The sequence below is a fragment of the Crocuta crocuta genome, unplaced genomic scaffold (genome assembly GCF_008692635.1).
Source record: "Crocuta crocuta isolate KB4526 unplaced genomic scaffold, BGI_CrCroc_1.0 scaffold190, whole genome shotgun sequence".
Classification (NCBI taxonomy): Eukaryota; Metazoa; Chordata; class Mammalia; order Carnivora; family Hyaenidae; genus Crocuta; species Crocuta crocuta.
Window position 1 is genome coordinate 11,042,554 of NW_027527955.1, and position 26,638 is coordinate 11,069,191.

The following is a 26,638-nucleotide window of genomic DNA, read 5'->3' on the forward strand; positions in this document are numbered from 1 at the left end:
CCCCAAGGATTCTTTTTTGTTCTCTGAATTTTTAAAACAGAATGCTTAGTTTAAAGCATGTTTCTGAGGTTCCATGGAACCAAGTAGAATAATGATAGGGGACCCTCAAGTGGAGGATGTGTCGTAACAGCCAGAGGGTTCATGTTCTATTTTCTGAGTTAGTGAAGTCTGCCTTCTTCAGGGTATTACGTAGTCTGTTTCCCAGCATGGAGCTCACCAGCCTGCTTCTCCTGGCTCCTATTTGCCTCCTTGGGATAGAAGATCGTTAATGTGTGCAATGATTACACTGTGGACAGATGAAGGAGCATAGAACATTCACCAACATAGATCATATGGTGGGCTACAAGTCTCAATAATTATAAAAGAATTGAAATCACACTGAATATATTCCTGTGTGTCACCACAGTGGAATTAAGGTAGCAATAAATACTGGAAAAATATCTGTAAAATGCCCCAATTTGGGGGAAATTAACCTATTTCTAAATAGCCCAAAAGTCAAAGAAGAAATTGCAATGGAAATAAGAAAATATTTTGAGGGGTATCTGGATTGCTCAGTTGGTTGAGCGTCCGACTTCGGCTCAGGTCATGATCTTACCACTCATGAGTTCGAGCCCTGCGTCCGGCTCTGTGCTGACAGCTCAGAGCCTTGAGCCTGCTTCAGATTCTGTGATTCTTTGTCTCCCTTTCTCTCTGTCCCTCCACAGCTCACACTCTGTCTATCTCCCTAAAAAATATATAACCATTAAAAAATTTTAAAAAAAGAAAATATTTTGAACTGAATTAAAAGGAAAATACAACATGTTAAAATTTGTGAGTTATAGCAAAAGCCTGGGAGAATTTATACACTTAAATGCTTATATTATAAAAGAAGAAAGATGTAAAATCAATTAAGTGACAGAAAAAAAGCAAACTAAATACAAAATAAGCAGAAGAAATAAAAAATAATCAAAACAAGAATGAAAATCAACTAAATAGAAAAAAAGAGAAAATGAACACAGTCAAAAGTTGGTTCTTTGAGGGGCGCCTGGGTGGCTTAGCCGGTTAAGCGTCTGACTTTTCGCTTAGGTCATGATCTCACAGTTCGTGGGTTCGAGCCCCGCGTCGGGCTCTGTGCTGACTGCCAGCTCAGAGCCTGGAGCCTGTTTCAGAGTCTGTCACTCCCTCTCTCTCTGACCTTCCCCTGCTCACGCTGTCTCTCTCTCTCTCTCTCCTAGAAATAAATAAAATATTTAAAAAAATTTATTAAAAAAAGTTGGTTCTTTGAAAAGATTAATAAGATCAATAAACTGATAAGGTTGATTAAGAAGAAAAGAAAATCATGAAGGATAAAAAAGGTACTTCACTATCAATTTTAGACAAATAAAACTGACAAGGAAAATATTATGGATAGTCTTTTTTTTTTTAATGTTTGTTTATTCTTGAGAGAGAGAGAGACAGAGCATAAGCAGGGAAGGGGCAGAGAGAGACACAGAATCAGAAACAAGCTCCAGGCTCTGAGTCTTATGCCAAAAGAACCAATAACAGATGAACTGAATACATACTAATTATTGAAAAAGCCATCTTTTTTCTGGGCTAACTTGAAATACCTTTATTGTACACTAATTTATATATTGAGATGTAGGTGTGGGTTTGGATGCTTTTACCGTCTATATCACATTCTGTTACTGTATTGGCTCTAAAAGTGCCACAGTCAACCAGTGGGAAGTTGTATCAGCTTTTCTGACCAGGCTCAGAAGTCACAAAGGGCTATTTCTGCTGCATTTGATTAGCTACAAGCAAATGATAAGCCCATTTGGAATCCAGGGGAGGATACATAGACTCTGTCTCTCAGTTGGAGGAGTACCAAAGAATATGTGGCTATTAAAAAAGAAAAACCCATGCTGTCTTAAGTGGTAATGCTGCTAATGTTTTTGTAGTGTAATATTTCTCCAGATTTTGGACAAATATCTTTTCTAAATTTGAGGACCTTTCAGATTAGGTTATGTAGAGATAGAAACAGCAGTTGTCATTTGTTTTTCTCATAGACAAGTAGTATAATTCATGGAAAATAGGTTTGGTGTTTTTTTTTTAAGTATAATTGACATACAATGTTATATTGGTTTCAGGTATACAACTTAGTGATTTGACAGTACTGTACATTACTCATCGTTCACCATTATTAGTATAGTCACTATCTGTCACCATACAACATTATTATGATATTATTATTTTAAAAAATTTTTAATGTTTTTTTTCTGAGAGAGAGAGAGAGAGACAGTGTGAGCAGGGGAGGGCCAGAGAGAGAGGGAGACACAGAATGCAAAACAGGCTCCAGGCTGAGCTGTCAGCACAGAGCCCGACATGGGGCTCGAACCCACGAACTGTGAGATCATGACCTGAGCTGAAGTCGGATGCTTAACCGACTGAGCCACCCAGGCGCCCCAACATTATTATGATATTATTGATCATATGTTGTACTTTTCATCTCCATGGCTTATTTATTTTACAACTGGAAGTTTGTACCTCTTAGTCCTCTTTATTTTACCCATCCCTTCACCCATCTCCACTCTGGCAACTACCTACCAGTTTGTTCTCTGTATTTAAGAGTCTGTTTGTTTTTTAATTGTTCATTGTTTTGGTTTATTTTAGATTCTACATATGAGTGAAATCATATGGTATTTCTTTTTCTCTGTCTGACTTATTTCACTTAGCCAAATATTCTCTAGATCCATCCATGCTGTCTTAAACGGCAAGATCTCATTTTCTTTTGACTGAGTAATATGGAGAATAGTTTTTAAGGGTAAATTTATATTGCCAGATTTGTGAAATCTGGCTTACACAGATGAAATTTACTACACAATACCAAATATTATTTAGATTCTAAACCTTGGGAATTAAATCTTTGGAATATTTTACAATGTAAGTGGGACAGTTTTCTTCCTAAATTGTAATTTGACTGATAGTATTTGGCAATATCCAGCACATACCTCAAAGAGATTCACAGAAAAAGAATGATTTTCTAAAATGAAAATTTTCTTATAGAAACTATACATTCATTTTTCACACAAAGGAGCATGAATAGGGAATGTAGACAATGGTGAACTAAGTAACACATTTAATTTCTCTAAAGCTTCAAATCCCACTATAGAATCCTGCTGAGCTAGATTAAATTAGACCACATGGTGAGCTCTTTAAGCAAAATTAAGTGGCCTTGTTCCTACACTTACCACTTCAGTTATAAGAAAGTACTGATTAGGAGCATTTAGACCAAAGAGGAAAATGGACAAGAACCAGAATATATGCCCCAATCTCTAAGCTGATTTAGACCATTTGAAGGAGAACTTTCTGGAATAGGGAGTGGTAACAGCCTTCCCTGGGCCAATTTTACCTAGCTGCACAGGTAGTGATAGGAAGGGGATTAATGGCTGCTCTAGAGGGAAGGCAGAGAACTCCTTCAAGGAATGGATATTTACACAATATAGGATTATTTATATACTTATGTCCTCTAAAAAAATATATAGCCCAAATGGTATTCCTGAGCTTGGTATATATGCACCCATGCTTGGGAAAGATGTGGAGGTTGGGGGAAGTGAATAGGTGAGGAGAAATCTGGAGTGTAAAGGAGCTTGGATTTCCACTGGAACCCCCGTTTTTTCCCAAAAGAGATACTGGCAGAGTCACAGGGTTAATGTTCCCATCTCAGTTAACCCATTAGGTGGGAATAATACATTTACACACCAATGTGTGAGCTTATCTTCATGAACCTTCCATTCCCCCCCACCAAAAAGAGAGAGAAAAGGGTGCTAAGCGTTTTTTAATGTATTCTCAAATGTTAAAAAGCTCTTCCTTTTAATTGCTCTACCCACTTATATGTGAAATGAATATTTCAGAGTTTGCTGCGGTAGGAAGAGAAATAATAATAGGACCAAAGAAAAGGAGCAGCATTTTATTTTATTTTTTTAAAATGTATTTATTTCTGAGAGAGAGAGAGAGAGAGAGGCAGCATGAGCAGGGGAGGGTAGAGAGAGAGGGAGACACAGAATCAGAAGCAGGCTCCAGGCTCTGAGCTAGTTGTCAACACAGAGCCTGATGCGGGTCTCGAACCCACGAACCATGTGATCATGACCTGAGCCAAAGTTGGACGCTTAGCCGACTGAGCCACCCAGGCGCCCCAAGGAGTGGCATTTCAAAACTGCATCAGCATATGACCTGTCCGCAATCATTTGTAACAAGTGTTAGAAGATTTCCATTTAGCCACCTGCTGGATCTATTGCCTTTTAAACCACTTTTGAGGTTATTCCTGTTTTGCCAAATGCAGGAAGAGGGCTGGGAAATATCTGCCTGGCATGTTATATTAAGCTTATGTATTGTTAAAACTCTAGGAAATGTTGAACTTTATACAAATTCTGACTCTCCTTCATATGGCTGTTATATTCATATTTGAACAGCCAATATATATGGCGTTTGCATGATTGGGAAATTTGTTTTCTCATATGGCTCACTGATTAACTTCTGGGTGGTTTGAGCTAAATCCTACTAATTGCTGAGTTTGTTTCCTTGTTTGTGAAGCACTGAAGTGACCCTTTTGTTAATGTGGCTGGGCCACATTTTAAAAGTTGGCCATTCTTGTAGCAGGTTTGGAAATAATGCAATAATTTTAGAATTGGATGAAGAAATATATCTTGAAATAAAAAAACCTATATAATTTGAATTAGGTGTGAATTTCTTATGAGGCAGCATCAAATCTAGGTTGGTTAGTAAATAAAGTAGAAGCAAACAAAATAAAAGAAATAAAAGGGAAGGAGACATTTAACAGACTCTAGGTTTGGGCCTGACCACATGGTGGCAGGGTTACTCTGCGTTGTGCTCCCTCTTCAGGGCCAAAAAAAAAAAAAAAAAAAAAAAAAAAAAAAAAACAAGAGGAGAANAAAAAAAAAAAAAAAAAAAAAAAAAAAAAAAATCGAAGGTAGAAGGGGGCGGGGCATGGATGGAAACAAACTTATACGAAACCAATCTTAGCGCTTAGATTTCACTATCTTACTTAAGGAAGTTAACTTTTAGAAAGGATGCCACACGTTCTTAGTTTGTCAAGATTATATATACATATTAAAATGTTTTAGGGGCTGCCTTATGTAGGTCACTGGGTGGCTCAGTGGGTTGAGCCTCCAGCTTCGGCTCATTCTGCTCAGATAATGATCTCACAGTGTTCAGGTTTGAACCCTTCCTCAGGCTTGGCTTGCTGCTGTCAGCGCCGAGTGCTCTTGGGATCCTCTGCCCTTCTTCTCTTTGCTCCTCTCCCGCTTGCACTTGTGCTCGCTCTCTCTCTCAAAAATTAAAAAAAAAATTTTTTTTAAATGTTCTTTACAGTGGATGTATCTGAGCAGCAGTGATCTGACCTTCAATAGGACATTCTCCCTCTAGATCTCACTTTCATCATTACTGCCATGATGGTTTTGGATTACTTATTAGGTAAGCAACTTAGCCTATAAAAATTTTCAGTTTCCTTGTCTGTAAAGGGTTACAAATTACAGTACATATCTCATGGGGTTGTTAGGATTAAATGGAAAAAAATGTATGTGTGGAAGAGACTGGCACACTGTTCACCAAACCATTTCTTTTTCTTCCAGGGCAAACAGCTAAACCACATTTCCCATCCTCACTTGCAGTTATCTGTGGCCATTTGACTGAATTCTAGCCAATGAATGGAATGTGAGAAGAGAATCATGAGCCTATTTGTAGGCTCAGCTCACAAAAATCTCCCATTATGATCTTCCTTATTCTTTTCCCTTCTGCAGGTTTCTCATGGAAGCCATGTGTTAAAGATACTGGAATCACAAAACAGTAGGAAACTTGGTCCCTGAATCACATCTTGGAGGAGAGCTTTGTGTCCGTTAGGAACTGTCCTTCTGGATTTTCTGAGTGAGAAATAAACTTCTATTTTGTTAAGCCATGGAGATGCTGGGGCTTATCCACTATGGCAGCTAGTATTAACTAAAATAGTATGCAGGGCACTTAACATAATACGTGCTTAATAAATGTTAGATGTTATCAGTATCATGACTCTAAATCAAAACCAAAAGCCTAAAACTCTCAGCTTCAAACACAGCACTAATATGGAGATTCCTTCTGCAGTCTGTAAGATCTAGCTTTTTTTTAACTAGAGAAGATTTAGGAAATAAAGTTATATATGGAAGTAGTAAAAATCTAAGTTCTTCTTGTATGTAATATGCAGAAAGTCACTACTAATAGTTTGTATTTATATTTCCTACTTTAAAAAAAACTTAACAGAATATAATGGAAAGAAAATCAAATTAAAATTCAAGTTGGTACTATCTTTGAAATAATATTTAAAGTTTTTCTTCCTTGTGATGACATTAATGTTGTGATTCAGTCTCTCTCAGTATTTCACATAATGTTTACCCTTTTTTCTTAAAAATGGCTTGACTCCAAAACTTTTTGATATTTTAGTGCTTTTATTTATTTATTTTTATTTTTAAGATTTTATTTTTAAGTCATCTCTACACCCAACATTGGGCTCAAACTCAATAACCCTGAGATCAAGTCACATGCTATACCAACTGAGCCAGCCAGGTGTCCCTTGAGTGCTTTAATTAATGCCTATTCTCAGTTTTCTCTAAGGAAATTCTACTCTTAAAGCTGAGATCAAATTTCATGTATTGGGTCAAAGCCTTCCAGGACATCCTGGTTAGAAGGGATCCCACCTGGGCTGAACTGAAACATTTACACAATCCAAGGCTCTTACTAATTGCTGTGTTCTGTGCTAGAGCTTGTTTTCAGATGAATTTATATACCTTGTTTCCCCCTAATCAGATTGCAAGCTATTTGATGACAGGGACTCTGCTTTTTTGATTTCACACTGCCCGCAGAAAATAGTAGAGTCTGTGCAAACAGTTATTGATAACTGACTCATTGGTTTGAAAGCCCCAAGTTTATGAGATTTCTCCTAATATCTTAACATCTCTCTTTCATGGAGTTTTATAAGAATAAAGAACAACAGCTTTCATAAAATTTTCTTCATAGATAAATAATAATTTATAGTTGGGGAACAATTGAAGCAGAGGTGATACGTATTTTATGGTCAGTGGTTTGGATTAGTGGAAATTTACAAAGAACAAATTAATGCCTAATTTTCTATATTGAAATGAGGACAATTTTATATGTATTACCAATTAAGCTTATTTTGCTTTTTTTGTCCTTCATCCTGACTATTCACTTTTTAAATTTCTGTTTTGCATATTTGTTTAAGATGTTTACCTTAAAAATATTAAAAGTTATAGGTTAAAAGCGTTTCACAATGTACATACAACATCATAAGGACTGTAGAATGTTTTAACTCTGAATCTTGACTTTCATTTTCAATGTGATTGCTAGTTTCATCCTGTTTTAACTTCTAAAAATTGGCAATTTTCTGTAGTCAGTGTTTACTTAGGTTTACCAATGTTCTATTAATATCTTTGCTCATCATTGATTCTCGCATTCTGATCTTTTCTTCTGGGTTTGTTTTTCCACCTTCTTCCAGGATCTGTGAGTGGGAAATTCTCTTAGTCTTCGTTTGAAAATGCCTTTATCCTCACCTTTGAATGCTAGTTTAACTGGATGGAGAATTTCAGATTAATGGATATTTCCCCCCACTGTTTTGAGGATATCGTTCCATTATCCTCCAGCACCTACTGCTTGTAAGAAGAAGCCAGCTTTGTCCATATATCATTCTTTGTAGGTAGTGTGACTTTTGCACTCATTCTAAACATTCCTAGAAACCAGGTAAAAATTACAAATGAAAGTCCCCATACAATATGTCTTAAAATTTTTAAGTTCAAAAACAAGCTATCAACTTATTAAATGAAATATATTCTATCCTCTTATCTTGATAAAGATACCTTTTTAAGGACCTGGATGACCAAGCCTTGAATTTAGGACTCTTAGAATCCTTGAGATGGTAGGGAGAGATCACCATCTTGGTTCCTGCCTCACAGCTCACCCTCCATGTTTTCCAGTCTGGGCTTCATCCCACACTTCAAGGGGCTTCACACACATACTTGTGGACACTCCACTTCCAAGCCCTACAAACAGCCACTTCCCAGACACCCCGCGGCCCAAAGGGTGTGCAGTCTGTTCTTGGGAGTTGGATACAGGGAAGAAGCTCATGAAGGTCCTGAAAGTGGGTTGGATCTGTTTGGGCAGGGAATGCTAGGGTCCTTTGCCCCTGGAACGTTGTTTGGAGGAAAAGGGCAAACTTTGGGTTACGCTTCTTGACATTGCGATAGCCTCCTTAATGGCTTCCTCCCATCCAATCTGTTCTCTACACTGTATTAGAGAGAATTTTATTTTAATGTAAGCCACAGCATTATACTATCCCCTAAAAAATCCTTTAAAGACTTCCTATTGCATTTGAAATAAAATCCTTTAAAAGGCTGCAAAGCTCTAAGTGGTACTTCAGTGTGCCAAGCTCTTTGGGAAGAGCCTTCATCTAAGATGTTTCTCTTTCTGAAACACACTTTCCTACCTGCTCCTCGCATGGTTGACGTCAGTCTGTTGTATCGCTCCTGGCTTAACTGCCACCTCCTCTCCAAGTACAGCTTCCCTGTTATTTGCTTTCACTGCATTTTGTTTACTTCCTTCAGAGTACAAATAACAAATGTAGTCACCTATTTTTTCCCCATACTGTCATCTACACAAGAGAGACTGTCACATATGAGTCAATTCTGAGATGGAGATTAGCACATAGTAAGTTACTTGGGAGTACTCTACTCAACCCCTGTTGAACAAAAGAAAGTAGGATGGGGCAGCAATCAGGCAGTGGATGCTGGCTGCCCAAAAAGAGGCCTGACTTTGGGTAAAGTAAAATTCTCTTCAGCCAAAGTGCTTCCTTAAGAGGGCTGACAGCTTTGTTCTGGATTAGGCAGCATAGAACCCAAATAAATGGTCCATGGCTTGTGCAGATCTATTTTCCTTACATGAGTTCTGGAAGTAGCTTCTGCAGAATTCTGGCAGACTTGTTCTGTGGGGAAAACCTATAAAACGAAGGTTGGTAAGGGGAACCACCCCCTGTTATTGCAGCTGGTATTAGGCTGCAACCAATACTCACCCTCTCTTCTGTGGTCCATTCTAGATGCTCTTCACTCTTGATCAACAGTGCTGAAGGCTTAGGTGACTTGCCTAGTGGAGTGACAGATTCTTAAAACTGATGAGTTCCAGTTCCTGTTTATCATGTCCTTCTCAGGCTGCACCTGCTACACCTGTCCATTTGCCATCAAAATTGCACAAGTACTAAAAGATGTCCTGGTTGATTACCTGGTGAAAATGAAGATCTTTTTCTTGCCTGCTGGTCTTTGGCATGAAGGGCTCAAAGTACTGGGTGGTGATATAGTTTAAAGTTCATTGAAGACTCTTGTTGTGCTCTCTGGTAGAAATGTTTTGCCTTTGGGAACTAAGACCTTTAAACCTGTGGTTACACTTGTGAGGATGAAAAGCATAAATTCCTCAAGTGGGTCACTCGGATTGATGGTACATAGGGATGCTCCTGCTTCCATACCTTTGATTCCACTCCCAGTTATTCTCCTAGGGGGGATACAGCATCATATAATGGTGATTGATATAGAACATGACTGTTTCTGGAAGGTAGCACTTTATCCTCACAGGGTATCATCTCCAAGATGGTAGTTTAACCAAGCTTTCTGGTGGTATGCCATGTGATAGGTCCAATGGTGTCTATGGTCATATGCCCACTGCTACATTTACTTTGCTATGTAGTGGGTTCCTTGGTCAGATGCAGCAATATGTGCGATGCCATAAAGGTGGATCAAATACAGTATAATCCCTTGGATAGTCATGTTGGCTGAGACTCAGCAGACAGGAAAGACAAATCTATAGAATATGTGTCTATTCATGTTAAAGTGAATGACTACTTCATCCAGGGAGAAGGAGTCCGATATGGTCGCCTTTTCACCAAGTGGCTGTTTGGTATCTTCAAGACATAGTGCAGTAATGAGTCTCAGCAATAGTTCCTGTTACTGGCAGGTTGATCACTTGGCTTTGGGATTAACCTTAGTGAGTGGGAGTTCATGCTGGTGGGCCCAAGAATAGCCTTCCTCCTTGTTACCATGTCTTCTCTATTCATGAATCTATTGTGCCAGTACTGGGGTGGCTGATGGAAAAGCTGGCTGGTGCCAACTGGTTAAGTCATTCTACTTGGGTGTTTAATGCCTCTTCAATGGTAGGTGCTCTCAGAACCTGTGGAGGAAAGGGACGGAAGCAAGACTGGGCAGAAAGAGAAAATGGGCTTCAGTACTTCACAGCCAGGCCTCAGCCAACCCTGTGGGAAGTTCGAAGCTGGGATGATTCTTTGGAATCTTCCCTTGTTGAGGTGAGAGAGTCAGATCTTAACAATCCCTCATTGACCAGTCATTTGTTGCAGGCTGCTCCTAGAAGTGGCATGACCTTGGGTAAGGTAGCATTCTTTAGTTAAGAAAATGACTAAAGAGGTTTGTCAGTGCACAGCCTTCCCAGAAGCTAAGAAAGTTGTTCAGTCTTAAAGGAGACATAGGTTGGTATAACACAGACTTCACGAAAGAGACCATTACTATTTTTTTTTTAAGTACACTTCACTCCCAACATGGAGCTCAGTGCAAGGCTTGAACTCATGACCCTGAGATCAAGACCTGAGTTGAGATGAGTCAGATGCTTAACCGACAGCCACTCAGGCACCCTGAGACCATTATTTTTTTTTTTTCACCATTATATACCCAAGTTTAATTAGTGTTTAGCGCATAGTAGAAATTCAAAAGATCTTTTTGAATAAATAAATTACTGAAATGTCCTGCTTTCTTAGTTCGGAGTATAAAGGTCACATCTCACTCCACTCTCCAACATTTTACTATGAGAACTTCAAAATTTAAAGGAGAATGCAAAAAGGACACCTGGGTGGCTTAGTTGGTTGAGCATCCTGCTCTTGATTTTGACTCATGTCATGATCCCAGAGTTGTGGGATCAAGCCCGTTATCTGCATGGAGCCTGCTTAAGATTCTCCCTCTCTCCCTCTGCCTCTCCCCTGCCATGCCCTCCCCTTTTTCTCTCTAAAATAAATAAAAATAAAAAAAATATAAAATAAAGGAGAGTACAAAAAACATTTCTTAGATATAACATTTTGTCATATTTGCTCTTTTTTCATGGATAAGTATGTGTATAGTATTGGGTTTTTTAATTTGTTTTTGTTTTGTTTTGTTTTTGCTGAGCCTCATAACACTTTGTCCTTAAATACCCTGGTATGTATCTCCTAACAATAAGGACATTCTCAATACTACTATGATCATGTCTGAAAAACAACAGAAAAAAAAAAAGCATATATGCTTCTCCATGAAATATCTTTTATAGCTTTAAAAAATTTTTCAACTACGATTCCACCCAAGGTTCATATATTACATTTGAACATCATTTTTCTTTAATATATTTTAAACTGGGAACAGTCTCCCTTTTTCCCCCCATAGACTTAACTTTTTGAAGAGACCAAGACTAGGAGCGTTCTTATACCCCATTCTGGATTTGTCTGTTCCCTCATAGTGTCATTTTGTTTATTCCAGGTAACATCATCTTCAATATTCCAAACCGATGAGAATATTTTTACTATCCCCCCTCAGCACTGTGGTGTCATTCCAAGAAGTCACCAGGATACATTCTAATATCCAGAGGATCAATTCTGCTTCACAGTGAATTGCATCCAAAATTCTAGCTCCCTGGAAGACAAAAGACCTCATAACTCCTGTCAGAAGCCGGTGGCTTCCTAAATGAACCATGTTGCTCCTGGTGGTGTTACCATTGCTAACAATAAAAGTGTATTACTTTTATGCGGAAGGTGATCTTATGTAGGAGTGACATAGCACTCACGAGAGGTGCTGTGCTTGGAATGGTCTCATGCTGGTCTAGGGGCAGAATGGGCTTATCTCTTGATGCCATCTGTTCAGCATAGCATCTGCCTGAATGCAGGGGAAGAAATCAATCAGCACAGTACTTTACTACTTTCCTTCATTTAGCCAGGACCAAGATACTTGTTAGCTTAATTATGTGTTCTTGGGGGTGATGGGAAAAAGAAATTAGAACAAAAATTATTTTCCCATTCTCAATTGCTACTTCTCTCAATCTTCCCTCCTCCCTGTTTATGCTATGTTTATTTATCCCAGCTATAAGAACAGAAATTATCCCAAAGTAGTTGGCTCAATAATGATTGAGGTTGTAAAACTCATTTTGATTGATTATGTTTACCTGCTTGGTTATCTAACTGAAAATCAAGGTGGAATCTCTCTCTAGGTAGATTCTGTATTTTATTACATTTGTAAAATCCTAAGACACTTATGCAATCCTCAGTTCTCAAAAATGATTATATTGTTTTTGCAGGTATCAGAAAAGATATCTGTGTATTAAGACTTTGTATTACATTAAATAGGTAAGCAATCTTATAGAGTGATCTAAATGTTTCCATTACAAGAGTTGGTGGTTCTCCAGATTATTTCTCTCCATCTTGACCGGCTACAAGAAAAGAAAAGGTGGATACAATCTGGGTGCTCCTAGCTGTTTTTATTCTCTCAGAAGAACTAATATTCAAGTCTCTGAGGAAGTAACTGAAATCTCTTAATTTTGCTCATCCAATATCAAGAACATTCCAGTGGCCTGTGGAAAGCAAATGTCTGCCTAAGGGGCCTTTGGAAGATTTTCTTGGCAAAGAATATTATGTAAGAGGTGGACTCCATCAGGCATTAGCTAGCCCAGCCGAAGGAAGTGGCACTGAATTGGCTGACCCACACCTGGCCAAATTACAGCTCACAGATGAGCACAGTGGAGGAAAAGGGAGCAAACAAAAGATAGTGTTCTCCTAATTTTCCATTTACCAAGAGATTCCTTTTAAAATGAAATTCTGAAGCCCGCAAGAGTGATTAGAACTGTTCTCCTGTGTCCCATGTTCTTGACAGATACTTTTTACCCGCATAGTCATGTGTTAGCATGAACATGAAGAGGAGTCCTCACTCAGTCCTAGAGGTAGAGCCCCGTTTCTACCTTACAGTAGCACTTGTAAATTGAGTTATTTTGCCCAGGAGAAAAAGTTTAGAGTGCTCTAAAATAATCTTGTTTGGAATAAGTCATTTTGCTATTTTTAGATAAAAATTATAGAGAACTTTTGAAACTGGAAAAAAAAAGTTAAAAGATCACCTAGCACTAGTCCACAGGCCAGTGTTAGGTGAAGAGCCTGTGTTTTGTCTGAGGGAAGGTTACTCAATCCAGTGAATAATACTAACACATGTGTCAGTCATGCAAGTACATCATTGTTAACCTAATTAGGTTTCCTTTGTCCCAGAGGTAAATGAGGTCACCAAGTCCAACCATATAGTGTTATTTGGAAATGATTCTATCTCCTGGAAGGTCTTTCCCTCCCTTCCATATATTACTTGTCCTCCAGATTCACTTTCTCCGGAAGTTTTTTCCTAACCTTCCAATTGCGGTCCTTGCTTTGTGCTCACTTGGCACCCTGTATCATGATACTTTTCACCCCGTGCTGGAATAATGAAACAAGCTACATATTCCTTGAGATCAGCAACCATGTCTTATCAAATGTTTATCCTCCAAGATGTTCCAAGTATGACATCTGGCACATGATAAGCAGTGAGTGCTCAGGAAATAGTTGAGGACTCAAAACCCAAAACATTTTTTTTTCTCAAACAAATGTTTTCCGGAAACCCTTTTGGTTAGATCATAACCTAAAGAAATTGACTTTTTTTTTTTTTAAAAAAACAGAGTAGGCTCAAAGAATTTTTAGTAAATTCAGTGAGCTGCTACAATTTTGGTTGAGCCAGTTCACTTAGTGGATACTGAGGGTCAACCACATAGACCTCCATTCAGTGGATATTGAGGGCACTGTAGTAAGCCCAGCTGTCTCATTTCAAAGACTTCACAATCTAGAGAAGATAGTGATGGACAATTTACCTCTTACAGGAAATGTACAGTACATTTCTGGGAAGTCTGAGATTTATTTATCAGAATATGTGGTTGCCAGGAAATTAGGAAAGAAGTTACATCAGACACGGTCTGATGCTGGAGCTGTTGAATCAGGGAGGAGGATGCAGAGAAGGAAGACAAGAGTGGGTGGTATTTGACCTGGATTCTAAAAGATATGAGTAGGAGATTGTACCTTGGGGGTGTTGTTAAAGATAACCAGAGCCCCACAGTAGTTAAAGCAGTAAAAGCAGATTTTATTCAGGAACTATTGCAATAGAAGAGAGGCCTCAGTCTAGAACTAGGCTTAATTGCACTGTTGCAATAGTTTGTGAATAAAATCTGGTTTAATGCTTTAAGTACTGTCTGACTCTGGTTTTCTGTAAGTGGGAAAGAAGGTAGTGATTCAGGGCATTTCAGATAGAGGCAAGATAATGAACGAATGCAAAGGCGAGAAAAACAACTTAGGGAACAAGTAATCCAAAGAAAGCTGAGTAGTCAAGGAAAACAGGAAATCTCTAGCCAGACCCTAGAATACTGTTGAGGAAGTGCTGGAAGATGTGGAAAAGCAGCCTTCTTCTAGTAGATTAACTGAATTGTTTGGGGGATACTTAGAAAATCTTTTTCTGTTTATTCAGGAAAGCTCAAGTGGAAAAGGTAAGTTTGAACAAGATTGCTTAGAAAGTTATGCCAAGACGTTTGGACTTTATCCTGTGGAGCGAACTGGAGTTTTCAAAGGGCTCTGCAATACTTTACGAAGAGGATTGTGGTCTCAATAGATGACAGGCTAGAGCAGCATGAAGCTCTCCCGGCCTCAGTTTACTCATTTATAATAAGAAAAGGGTTGTGTCATTTGCTGTCTTAGGTCCTCCCCAATCCTGACAGCCTGCTTCATCTGCCTTCCTTTCATCATCTAGGCCCCGCGCCTCACTTCTTCCTTCTGATCGTGGTCCAGTTGCCCTGCGCAGGTGCTCTTCGACCGGTAGGTCAGTGCGCAGGGGCGGGGAGGGCGTCTCTGGAGTATCAGGAGTAACTCCTCCGACCTTTGTCCCGGGGAGCACCACCGGGGTAGTGCCTAGAGGAGGCAGGACGCGCTACGGGACAGGAAAAGGGAGTTTCGCGTCGCTTTTCCCTCCTAGGTCCCTCAGGGTGGCTGGCTAGCGGTCCCCACGGCCAAGCCCCCGGGCTCCCTGAAACAAAAGCCTGCGAGTCGCGGCAGTCGCCACGCTCCACCACGACTCTCCGCAGAGCCTGGGGGCAGGACTCGGATGGCCAATCCGCTTCCAGAGAAGCCCCAGGCCCTCCGGCATAGACCCCAACAATACCAACGCCAGGCTGGCGGGTCAGCCCAGCGCGCCCAGCGCGCCCAGCGTCGGCGTCACGTGAGGCTGCCCGGCCACGTGACCCGGCGGCCCGGCCCCTGGCGCCCTCCTCCCCCACCCCCTCCCTCCGCTCCTCCCCTTCGCCGGCCGTCCGCACCGCTGCTGGTTGGCGGTTCTCCCGGCCGCGGAGCCTCTGAGGTCCCTGCGGCAGGGCCCGGCTGGACGGCGCGAGGCAGCAGCTGGCTTCCCAGGTAGCCGGTGGGGCGCGGGCCCGCGCTCGCGGGCGGCGCTTCCGGCCCTGCCCTTCTCCTTGCTCGCTTTCCCCCCGGGTCGCTGAGCCCCCGTTCTCCTGCCCCCTCCCTCCCTCCCTCCGGCCGCGGGCCTGGGCCTCCCGGCCCCGGGTCCGCGGGGCGCCGCGACCGGGCGAGTGTCGGCGCGGCCGGCGCGGCACAGTTACAGCTCTGCTGGCGTTTCCTCCAGGAGGCAGAGGGTGCAGGAGGCTAGGGAAAGTTTTCCCTGCTCCCTCTCTTTTTTGAGCGGCTAGGACGCGGCTTTGCTCACAGCTGCAGCCTGTTACCGCCCTGGGCGCTGTTTTGCTGAGAAGAGACCTCCCCTCCGACTCTCCTCCCCATCCTCTCTCGGCCTTTCCCAAGATCTTAGCATCTCCTCCTTCTCCGGAGGGCGGTGGTGTCACAAACCGTATTCTGCACCGTTTCCCTTTCCCCCACAACACGGCATCCACAAAAGGGCATTCGCTCAGGGACCTTTATCCAGGAGTGCGGCGAGCTGAGTGAAAGATTTCTCTTGTCCTGCCTCGGGGATACTACCTGCTCTGTTTTATGTGAGATGACCATCTGCTCTGTTCCTCTCCCGTTAGGGCTTTTTGTGAATGTTTGCCTGCGAGACGTTCCGACGCCCTCTTTGCAGCTGGGAATTACAGTTTTTAAAACAATATTGTAATGTTGCTTAAAAAGAAAGATTCAGAGTCTTATTTGACTTTGGCCTATTGCCTTTGGGGGGAGGGGATTATAGTTCCTGGAGGCAAAACCTGCGAGTTTCTGATACGGTTGTGCATTGTGGGATAGTAACATCAAAACACCAAAGTATACATCATGCAAAAAAAAAATGAAAAAATGAGCTAACCGTGAGGGAGGTTTCTGATGTGCTTTAAACTTAAGAAATAACCATTTGAAGTGAGCACTGGGTGAATTTCACCGCTTTGAAGTGCTTTCAGGGTTGAGTAGGTAACTGTGTATTTCCATTCTATTAATATAGAACTTAATCCGTCGGATGGAAATTTTTTAATCCATTGTGTGGAGACCGTCTATTAACTACTTCTAGACAGGTCCTATTTTTTCATTCTAGAAGAAGAAGAAGGGTATTAATCAGTAAGGAGGTTTCTTCTGCAGTGATTTTTATGTGTGTTATCCAAATGGTGAAGTTCTGGGAACTTCAGAAAGCAAATAGCTTTAAAAACCTATCAAGTTTGCAGCTTAAAAAAAATCTTTAAAAGCTTTTAAAATAAAGATTGCTTATGTGTTCCAGCAAGAGCTTGGTTTCATCTTAATAATCAGCAGCTGAGGGCATCAGGTGGCTCAGTCGGTTAGGCATTCGACTTTAGCTCAAGTCGTGATATCACAGTTAGTGGGTTCCAGCCTGCTGTCTGGCCCTGTGCTGACAGCTCAGAGCCTGTAGCTTGCTTTGGGTTCTCTCTCTCTCTCTCTCTCTCTCTCTCTCTCTCTCNGTTTAAAAAAATTTTTTTTTAATTCAGCTCAAGCTGGGAAGTCTGAGACCATGTCCTCCTCTCTCTGAAAGTTAGAGTGGGGAAGATGAAACTGAAGGGAAGTCAAAGATAATAATAATAATTATTATTATTTTCTTTCTCTGTGTACTGTATTAAACAGTAAGTCAAACATGGAAAACAAGGTTTGGGCCCTCATGCAGTCTAGAGCCCAGGCAGGTCCTTATGACACATTTTAAAAATATTCTGTGGTTTAAGAAAAATCTAAAAATGTCACATATTATATACATGTTGAGAAATGCACAGGAGGTATATGAAGAATGTTTGAGTTTAACCAGAATATAGGTCATAGAAAAGGTCAGTTAATCATGTTGGTTATGTAAATCAATTATGTATTTGACCCATAACATTTTAAAACTTAAAAAATATTTCCAAATACATTAAGTCCACAATATAGACTTTTAAAAAAAATCTTGAAGCAAAGAAAATTCAGAAACTAAAGCAAAAAGAAGAATGTACATCCTATAATTATATCATCTAAAGATAACAGTTAATATTTTGGAGCATACATCCTTTTTACATATGAATTTACTGGGTTGCTATGTTCAGATAGTGAGATTTCAGGTTGTAAGGGATACTGTGATATCTGAATCTAGTTCATACCTGAGTCGAGGAGAGCCACTATCAAACGTTTCAGTGTTTGGAGGACTTAGCCAAATCTATTTGATTTTGAGTTTAGATAGATTTTGATAGCAAAAGTTCAAATAGCTAGGGATTTTTTTAAGTATTAGATTTTATTTTATTTTATTTATTTTTTTAATGTTTTTATTTATTTCTAGGAGAGAGAGAGACAGCGTGAGCAGGGGAGGGTCAGAGAGAGAGGGAGTCACAGACTGAAACAGGCTCCAGGCTCTGAGCTGGCAGTCAGCACAGAGCCCGACGCAGGGCTCGAACCCACGAACCGCGAGATCATGACCCAAGCGAAAGTCGGACGCTTAACCGACTAAGCCACCCAGGCGCCCCTTAAGTATTAGATTTTAATAAATGAGGTCATACCCATGCATACCTAATAAATTGTAAGGCATGAAAGAACTTCTGGAGATAATGAATTTCATTATCTCAGAGTGTTCCTGAAACATGGTGTCTCTCTTCCCCAAAACCCCAGAAAAGAAGATTCCATGGCTTTCCTGAGATTAGCATTCCATGGGGGCAAAAGAGTATGTTTTTGGAGATGTTCTTTTTGATACTTATGAAAATGTTTTAGTTTTGGAGATAGTCTGTCCCCCCTTCTAGTGCTTCAGCCATGAACTCCAATAGTGTAGTGGAAACATCTAGTAATATTGTTTACAGCTGTGGTAAAGTGTTTCCAGCCATTATTGGTAGTTCCTCCCATCCCTAGGCTTGACTGCTGCACTTCGCATTAAGAGATGGAGTCTATATCTGCTCCATTTGAACCTAGGAGAAGAGGAGGCCATCCACAGTGGCTCAGATATGTGAGTGGGGCCTCTGTCAGCCTTAGTTAAGCTCCCAGTGCCTGTGACCTCATGAGCAACCTCAACTGAGTTATTCAAAACACAGAACTGAAAGAAGTACCAAGTTGCTCACTTTAAGCCACTGAGTCTTGGGATGGTATGTTACTCAGCACAAGATGATTGAAACAGCAACATAACACCTGTGGCAAAAACCCTTGTTTTTTATAACTCAGTCCCAGAATGTGATCCCTGAGGACAAAATTGTGGTCAACATATGGAGTAGCATGCCTTAGTGATAAATCTCTAAATTATTAAGTTTTTAACTTCATATTTACATTAAGGATATACTTACTGAATTAGTTTAAATGAATATGTGGCTGTATCTTGTACTCTGCAAGGTAACTGGGTAAGTCAGGATCATTTTATGTAATTGGTTATTATCATTTTTTTAATGTTTATTATTTTTGAGAGAGAGAGTGCTAGCAGGGGAGGGGTAGATAGAGAAGGAGTACAGAGGATCTGAAGCGGGCTTTGTGCTGATAGCAGTGACCCCAATGTGGGGCTCAAACTCCCGAACCCTGAGATGGAGACCTGAGTGGAAGTCAGATACTTGACTGGCTGAGCCACCCAGGTGCCCCTGGTTATTAGCATTCTTAAGTTAACATGTTTTAAAGGAATTCTCTATTATTGAGATGATGGATGTGTGGTGTTTTCTTGCAGTTTGTCATTTGATGAATTTAGTACCATGATTGTAGTTGTAAGTACTTACAGTACACATAAAAGATCTGCAGTGAACTCATATATAAGAGGTGTTTTGTTGTCAAGGGTGAAGGAGAGTGAATCTTACGCAAACTGTCATTTCAAATGTGGATATAACTGGACTTTCAACAAACAGATGATGTATTGTCCAGAAGCACTTCTCTCATTGTGTTTAAATGAGCAACTGCCCATTTCAATTCTGGTTAGATCAGTTTAAGAAAAAAACCACTTCACTGGAGAAGAAAAACTTAGAGATCAGGGGGTACTTCGGGGTTCAGACTTCGGGTTTCCAGCTTCCACTGGGCTCTGTCTTAGCCCCTTTATTGGTTTCTCTGGTCAGTACTCTTCCCCTCTAATGCCTGTTTTAGATTTTAGACCTTATATATATATATTATATACATATATAGTATGTGTTATATAAATATGTTCTATATTTAAATAATATATACTTATTTTATATATTATATAATGTATATATATATTTAAAATTTTTTTAATGTTTTATTTATTTTTGANAGAGCATATGACTCTTGATCTCAGTGTTGTGAGTTTGAGCCCCACATTGGTGTAGCGATAACTTAAAGTTGAAAAATAAACCTTTTTAAGTCTCTAATATGTTTAAAATAAAAAGATCACCCAAAATATGTCTTTCAATTTCAGCCAATTTTACGTTTATTCCTAGCTAATGTCTCTTTTCCTTCACAGTCAGACTTCATGAGCAAGTTGTTTATATTCATTGTTTCCTCCTCTTCACCTTTCACATGCTCCTCAACCTGCTGCAATCTGGTCTTATCCACCCACAACTTCACTGAAACTCATCTTGTGAAGGTCATCAATAATTCTTGGCTAAATCCAGTGGACATTTAGTCCTTACCTTGTTTGGTCTCAGCAGCATTAGACTTTGACAACACCTCCTTTGTGTGATGCTCATGCCCCTAGGCTTCCATGACACTATTCTGGTTTTCTTCCTACTCTGCCTGTTCCTTTACAGTCTCTTCCACAGGGGTGTTCTTTGTCTCTCTGCCACTGGACTTTCTTAAAGTTCTGTCCAACATCCTCTTCTTATTCCACACTATTTTTCCTGGGAAATCTCATGCCAGATTTCCAAATCTCCAGTCCAGATCTCTTTCTTGATCTTCAGATTTGTAAATCTAGCTATTGGACATATCCACTTTGATATCCCAAAGGTAGCTAAACTTAAAATGTCCGGGGTAGAATTCCTCACCTTCCCCTGAAATTTGCTGCGTTCTCTGCCCTAGTGAGTGATGCTGCAGTTCACTCAGTTACTTAAGGTGAGCAGCTGGGTATAATCCTTGGCTCTCTTTTTCCCTTATTCAGCTCCTCTTCTCCCATTCAGTCAGTTACAGAATCCTCTAGAGGTTGTCTCCTGTCCCGGTTTCTCCATTTCCATTTCCTTGGTACAGGCTGCTTTTCTTTCTTTCCTGGCTTACTGCAGCCACCTTAGGGTCCCTCTGAGTTTCTTCATCACCACCTGGTCTCTACATTCAGTCAAAGTAACCTTTAATAGACCTACATCTGATCACACCACTTCCCTGCTTAAGGTCTTTCAGTGACTAAATGTTGTTCATAAAGGCTAAGCTTTCTGGCTACAGCCATGCTAAATTTCTTTTAGTTCTTCCACCTGGCATATACATTCACTGTTCTGGGTGCCTGTCTTCTCACAGGTAGTTGACACTTCCTCAATTCAGGTGTTTCCATGGCATTGAGACCTACCCATGAGAGCAGTGGCCACTCTGGGTGAACATCTGTTTATTTGCCTTGACCCCATTAAGTTCTGCCAGGGTCAGGGGAGGGTGTCGTGGTGTTGGCTTTGTGTCCTTTTTACTTAGAGGACATTCAGTAAACTTATTGAAAGGCCACAGTATGGTTCTGCCTGTCCATTGTAGGAATTTTTAATTTGGCATTAGGCCATTGCAAGGTATGGTTGATACTGTTCATATGGCAGAGAGTAGTAAATAGAACCACATTAGAGCTATCCACGTGACAGGTTCATGATACTGTAAATAGCTTTGAGCTTGGGTCCCTCTATTCCAGCTTTGAACACGTTAGAAAATAAAGTATAACTGTGCTCTGTCCATTTTTATCCTTTTGGCCCATCTATATTTATGTAATTTATTTTACCAAACCTTATATGTTTGGTGCAACAAAGAACAAAACTATAGAAATAATTTTAAATCATGGAAGGTTTTTGTTTTAAAAATAAAAGTATCACATAGAAGCAATACTTCTATAAGATTATAGTCAGCTTCACAACCCCAGATATCTTTTTTTTTTCCCCTGCTAATACTTTTACCACTTGGGTTGTTTGCTTTTAACCTGAGCACGTGGCTTCATTTGAATTATTTCTTCACTAACAATGAGCTGTCAGATTCTCTATGTCCTAGAATTGCCTGAAGTTTCTGTGCAATGAAATGAACGTGGCCTTTTGGATGATGAAGATAAAGTATTGCTTCCAGAGGCCATAATTGCAAGTTGTGTTTCAAGTAAAGTAACTTCCTGGCAGTTGGCAAATGACAGATGTCTTCTCCAGTGAGTAACACATTTGAACAAAAGTGATGGAGCCCTCTGCCTCATCACTTTTATGTTAGGAGATTCTATAACAGCAATCTGTTTTTAGTTTTATTTTTTAAAGTTTATTTTTGAGAGAGAAAGAGAGCGTGAGGAGGGGGGAGCAAAGAGAGAGAGGGAGAGAGAACCCCAAGGTGGCAGCCCAGAGCCTGTTGTGGGGCTCCATCTCACAAACGCTGAGATCATGACCTGAGCTGAAGTCAAGGGTTGGACCCTTAACCAGATGAGCCACCCCAGCAGCAGACTGTTTTTAATTGAAGGTAGGAGGATGTCCTTGTCACCTGTTCATAGGTATCTTCATGAAGGATGGCATAAACTCTTTTGGAGAATGCCTCATTCTCAAAGCCCCTCTCTCTTTGTGGATTTTGTCAGGTGTTTAGGACATTCTCTTTCATTCTTGTAGTAAGGGAAGCTTGCAGAAGAGAGATGTGGATGATAGCTGTCCTAGCAGCTGGGGCACTAAGAGCATCAGTATCTCAGCAAATCTTCAAAACTTTGCTTCTTTGCAGTACTTATACCACAGAATGGATGCAGTAGTTAAAGTGTATTTTTTTTTAAGTTTATTTATTTTGAGAGAGAGAGAGTGCAGGGGAGGGGCAGAGAGAGAGAGAATCTGAAGCTATCTCTGTGGTGTGAGTACAGAGCTTGCATGGGGCTTGATCCCATGAACTGTTAGATCATGACCTGAGCTGAAATCAAGAGTTGGATGCTCAACCAACTGAGCCATTCAGGTGCCCCTAAAGTGTAATCTTATTTCTAAAAATTTGAGGCTGAGTCTGTCTTAGATGCTCGTCTGGACCTAGAAAATACTTTTGGTGTCTAAGTCTGAGGCATAGCATCTGCTCAATTTCAATAAGCTCATCAGAATAAGTATGGAAGTGGGGCACCTGGGTGGCTCAGTCGGTTGAGTGTCTGACTCTTAATTTCGGTTCAGGTCATGGTCCCAGTGTCGTGGGATTGAGCTCCACATTGGACTCTGTGCTGAGCATGGAGCGTGCTTAAGATTCTGTCTCTCTTTGCCTCTCTGCCTTTCTCCTCCACTGCGCTCTCTGCCCTTCTCCTCCACTTACGTGCACGCTCTCTTTTAAATGAACAAAAAATTAAGTATGGAAGAAATTGTTGAGAGTTAACATTTGACTCTTCTGTAACGTGAACGGTCTTTTTGAATTTCTTTTGCTGTAGTATAGATGTATGACATGGCAAGTTGTAAAGCTGAACCCCAAAAGTTTACCTAAAACCTTAGAACTTATTTTTGAAAGGCTTACTAGCATTGTAATAAAATACTCAAAAACAAAAAGATGGCTACACACTTAAATCTTTTGTGTTCCAACAGGAACTTCCATTGGTAGGGAAGAAATCTATGAAAAACACTCATTCCTGCAGGAAATTGAGTGATCTTCACTGAGGAACTGCTTATTACATTTTATTATCTGCTAGAATGCTAAGAATTTGATTTCTGGGATTTCATGTAGCAGTTTTCTGGGATATATAATTTTCCTATAGTTGTAACCTTTGTGCACATATTTTTTTTCCACGTATACATGAACGTGTATCACAGAGACTATATATTTGTATGTTGTATTCCATTGTTAGTTACTCTACTTGTATTTGTATTCTACTTTCTAGGATTGGACTTTCTATTAGACCATAATCTCCTCAGAAGCAGGGACCATGAACATATTGCTCTTTATAATTCCCCCAGCCGTCTTGATGTGTGGAGCTGTTGTCAGAAGAAGTAATATATGCTGTTGTTTTGTTTACATTATCATACAGTAGTGCTTATTTTGTAAAGCATCTTAGACTTTATCAGTAGCTCGTTAACTATATAAATAAATTTCCATTATAAGGCAGCTTAGCGCTTTAAACTGATAACAAGTAATTACCCATCCAGCTCCTGAAAATAGAAAAACCCTATTAGAGATCTTCAGTGTACATGGAAGTGCTTTAACTGAAGTAAATATTTTTGCAATTAAACAAATATTTTTTCATATTTGACAATAGCTGTTTCAAATAGTCTACACCAGGCTATATATTGTATGTTAAAGAACATATTGTCCACTTTTAAACAGATTGGTTCAGCTTTCAGAGTCTTTTATGTTTACGGTGAGAATATCGGCTTCCACACTAAAGAACGATATAAGCTCACTCCATGCCCTAAGAATGACACCAGGAAGAGTTAGAATCTTGGTGCTCACCAGTCTGCAGGGTTGTTCACACTGTTCTGACCTCTTTTCCTCAGCAAGCTTTTAGATCAGCGGAAGACAGGCTCTGAGATATACGGTCCCATTGGTTGCATCCATCTCCTTTATGCCAAACACCTCTGGTTGGAACGAGGGTAGAGATCTGTGTGGAGGCCACATGCTTGTAAGTCATAATTCTAACTTCTAGTGTTGTTTAATATTGAGAGCATTTTATTATCAAAAACAAAGTTTTCCTTACTGTTTTCTCCATTGCCTGTTTTTTTAATTTTGTAAATGTATTCAAATATATTTTTGCTATATCACTAAAGCAAAACATTCCCCACCTTCCTTTAACACTGAGTTCCTAGAGGAAGGGAAAATGAATTTGCTCTGAGAGGGAACAAAAGATTGGTTGCTACTTTACTCCTTTAGTCTTCGAGTTCTAAATGTAGATTTCTAAAATTGGAAGGTCTGTGTTTGTCCTCTTGACTAAATTTGCTTTCAGAGTGTAAAATAAAATAACCTTTTCTTCTCCGTTCCACAAACTCTCTGAGAGACAGTGCTGGTTGCTAGGAAAAACCATCCCAGGAAATGGGAATTTGATCTACAGTGTCACTGGACACAGAAAAAGTCTATGGGAATACAGGATATATTTTCAAGTGCCAGAGGAAATAGGGAGATCCAAGTGGGTTGGCATATTATCCTTTGAGAGCATTGTATACAACTCTTTTCCATCCTCTGCTTGCATTTCTCATTTCTGTGCTTCTCCTCTTCCTTTATCTCCATATAAGAACAAAAAAGTCATTGATATACCTATTAATGCACAATGAGTGATAAGTGAGACTGAACATATCAATGCTTTTTACAAGAAAGTACTTCCTAAATAGTGGACAGAAAAAATGTTTCAGAAAGAAAAGAGATTGTTTTATTGAAGTACTTCAGAGATGGTTAATATAATTGACCTGCTAATTACAACTCATTTTTATGATTGTCAACTCATGGGAGGACTGGTCGTCATAACAATTGGTTTAGTTTGAATTGCTGTATATCCTGGAAGGCCATATATCTTTTAGAAATGTTCATTCAGGATTTCTCTAATCTGAACTTGCTTAACCAAGACAGAGTTAATGAATTATGATTGTACTTTTCCAAAAACATTTTTTAGGACTGAAATGCTTTTATATTAAAAAAAATACATCTGTGAATTTATTAATGCAAGTTTGTTGTAAACCCATGAAATCATAATTTGATTTTTAAAAATTGTGGTAAAATATACATAAAATTTATTTTAGCCATTTCTAAGTGTACAGTTTAGTGACAAATACATTCAGATTATTGTGCAGCTGTTACCACTGTCTCCACAGAACTTTTTCATCATCCCAAACCGGTACTCTGGATCCATTAAACAATAACTCGCCATTCTCTTCTCCCCCTGTTCCTGGCAGCTGTTAACTCTACTTTCTGTCTCTAATGAATTTGACTAGGCTAGGTACCTTGTGTAAGTGGAATCATACAATTGTGTTCTTTTGTGTCTGGCTTGTTTCACTTAGGGTGATGCCTTCAAGGTTCATCCCTGTGGCAGCATGTATCATTTCTTTTCAAGGCTAAATAATATTCCATTGTATGTAGACAACCACATTTTGTTTATCTGTTGCTAGATATTTGGCTTTTTCACCTTTTGGCTATTGTGAATAATGTTCTTTTGTGTATATACTAGACGTGGAATTGCTAGACCACATGGTAATTCTGTCTTTAAATTTTGAGGAACTGACATAATGTTTTCAACATTGGCTATAGCATTTTACATTCCCACTTTCTACATGTAATTTTATATTAATAATTCATTTTGCATGTTTGCAGCACTCTGCCAGCCTAGCGTTAAGGCAAGAATTCTTGTTTAAACTTTAACAGTTTAAGGAGTAAATATAATTCAAATTTAGCTATTTTAATTATAAAATTAGTTATAGTTAGCATTACAATTATAACTGTTTATTTTTTGGTCACAAAATGTTTGTTATAGAAATTTGAGATATATTTGAACAAATATTCAAAGAAAGAAATGTCACCTCTAATCTCTCCAGAGAGGTACATTTGGTGTGTATATCCTTTTGTCTGTATGTTTTACACTTTAAAAAATTGTAATCATATAGTACATATTGTCTTCTAACATAGTTAAGCCATACAGGGTACACTTGTTTTTCTGCAGGGCGTTTTTGTTTGTTTTTGTTTTGTTTTTAACCTGGGAATAAACTCATAGTTTAGCTTTTTGTTAGCATCTCCCTTGGGATGCTTCATTTAAGGTATGCTTAGTACTATGGAGGGAAGAGCATTGGTGTACCTTTCTTAAGATACTTAAATTACTGTTGAATACTTAGCAAAGTATGTGACTATCCAGGATGGCCTAGGTTGAGCAGGCCTTTTGAAGGTTGTTCCCTATTAGTAGTACCTCTAGTACATTAATAGAATAACTCCACATAATACTGTTTGAAGCATTTAAATTATCTTACAACCTCTGGAGTGATGATTTACATGAAATGTAATTGAACTATATTTATATTTCTTTAAAGTGAAATCCATCCAATTAGAACCAAATGTTAA

At 39.5% G+C, this 26,638-nt stretch overlaps 1 protein-coding gene and 1 long non-coding RNA gene across 4 annotated transcripts in view; both read left to right on the forward strand.

Moving 5' to 3' along the window:
• Nucleotides 1-12,312, forward strand: part of LOC144222091 (uncharacterized) — a 17,503-nt gene extending 5,191 nt beyond the window's left edge. Inside the window, exons 4-8 of one of the 3 annotated variants that reach the window (XR_013332294.1) lie at nucleotides 5,347-5,448; nucleotides 5,775-5,898; nucleotides 7,520-9,264; nucleotides 10,218-10,363; nucleotides 11,577-12,312. This is a non-coding gene — a long non-coding RNA (uncharacterized LOC144222091). Of the gene's footprint in view, nucleotides 1-5,346; nucleotides 5,449-5,774; nucleotides 5,899-7,519; nucleotides 10,364-11,576 lie in introns of all 3 variants that reach the window. The other 2 variants (XR_013332293.1, XR_013332292.1) reach the window with 2 other exon arrangements.
• A 3,137-nt stretch (nucleotides 12,313-15,449) lies between these two features.
• RCBTB1 (RCC1 and BTB domain containing protein 1) overlaps nucleotides 15,450-26,638 on the forward strand; it is a 51,643-nt gene continuing 40,454 nt past the window's right edge. The window contains exon 1 of the mRNA XM_077752648.1: nucleotides 15,450-15,550. The gene's annotated coding sequence lies outside the window, so the exon portion shown is untranslated. The remainder of the gene's footprint in view (nucleotides 15,551-26,638) is intronic.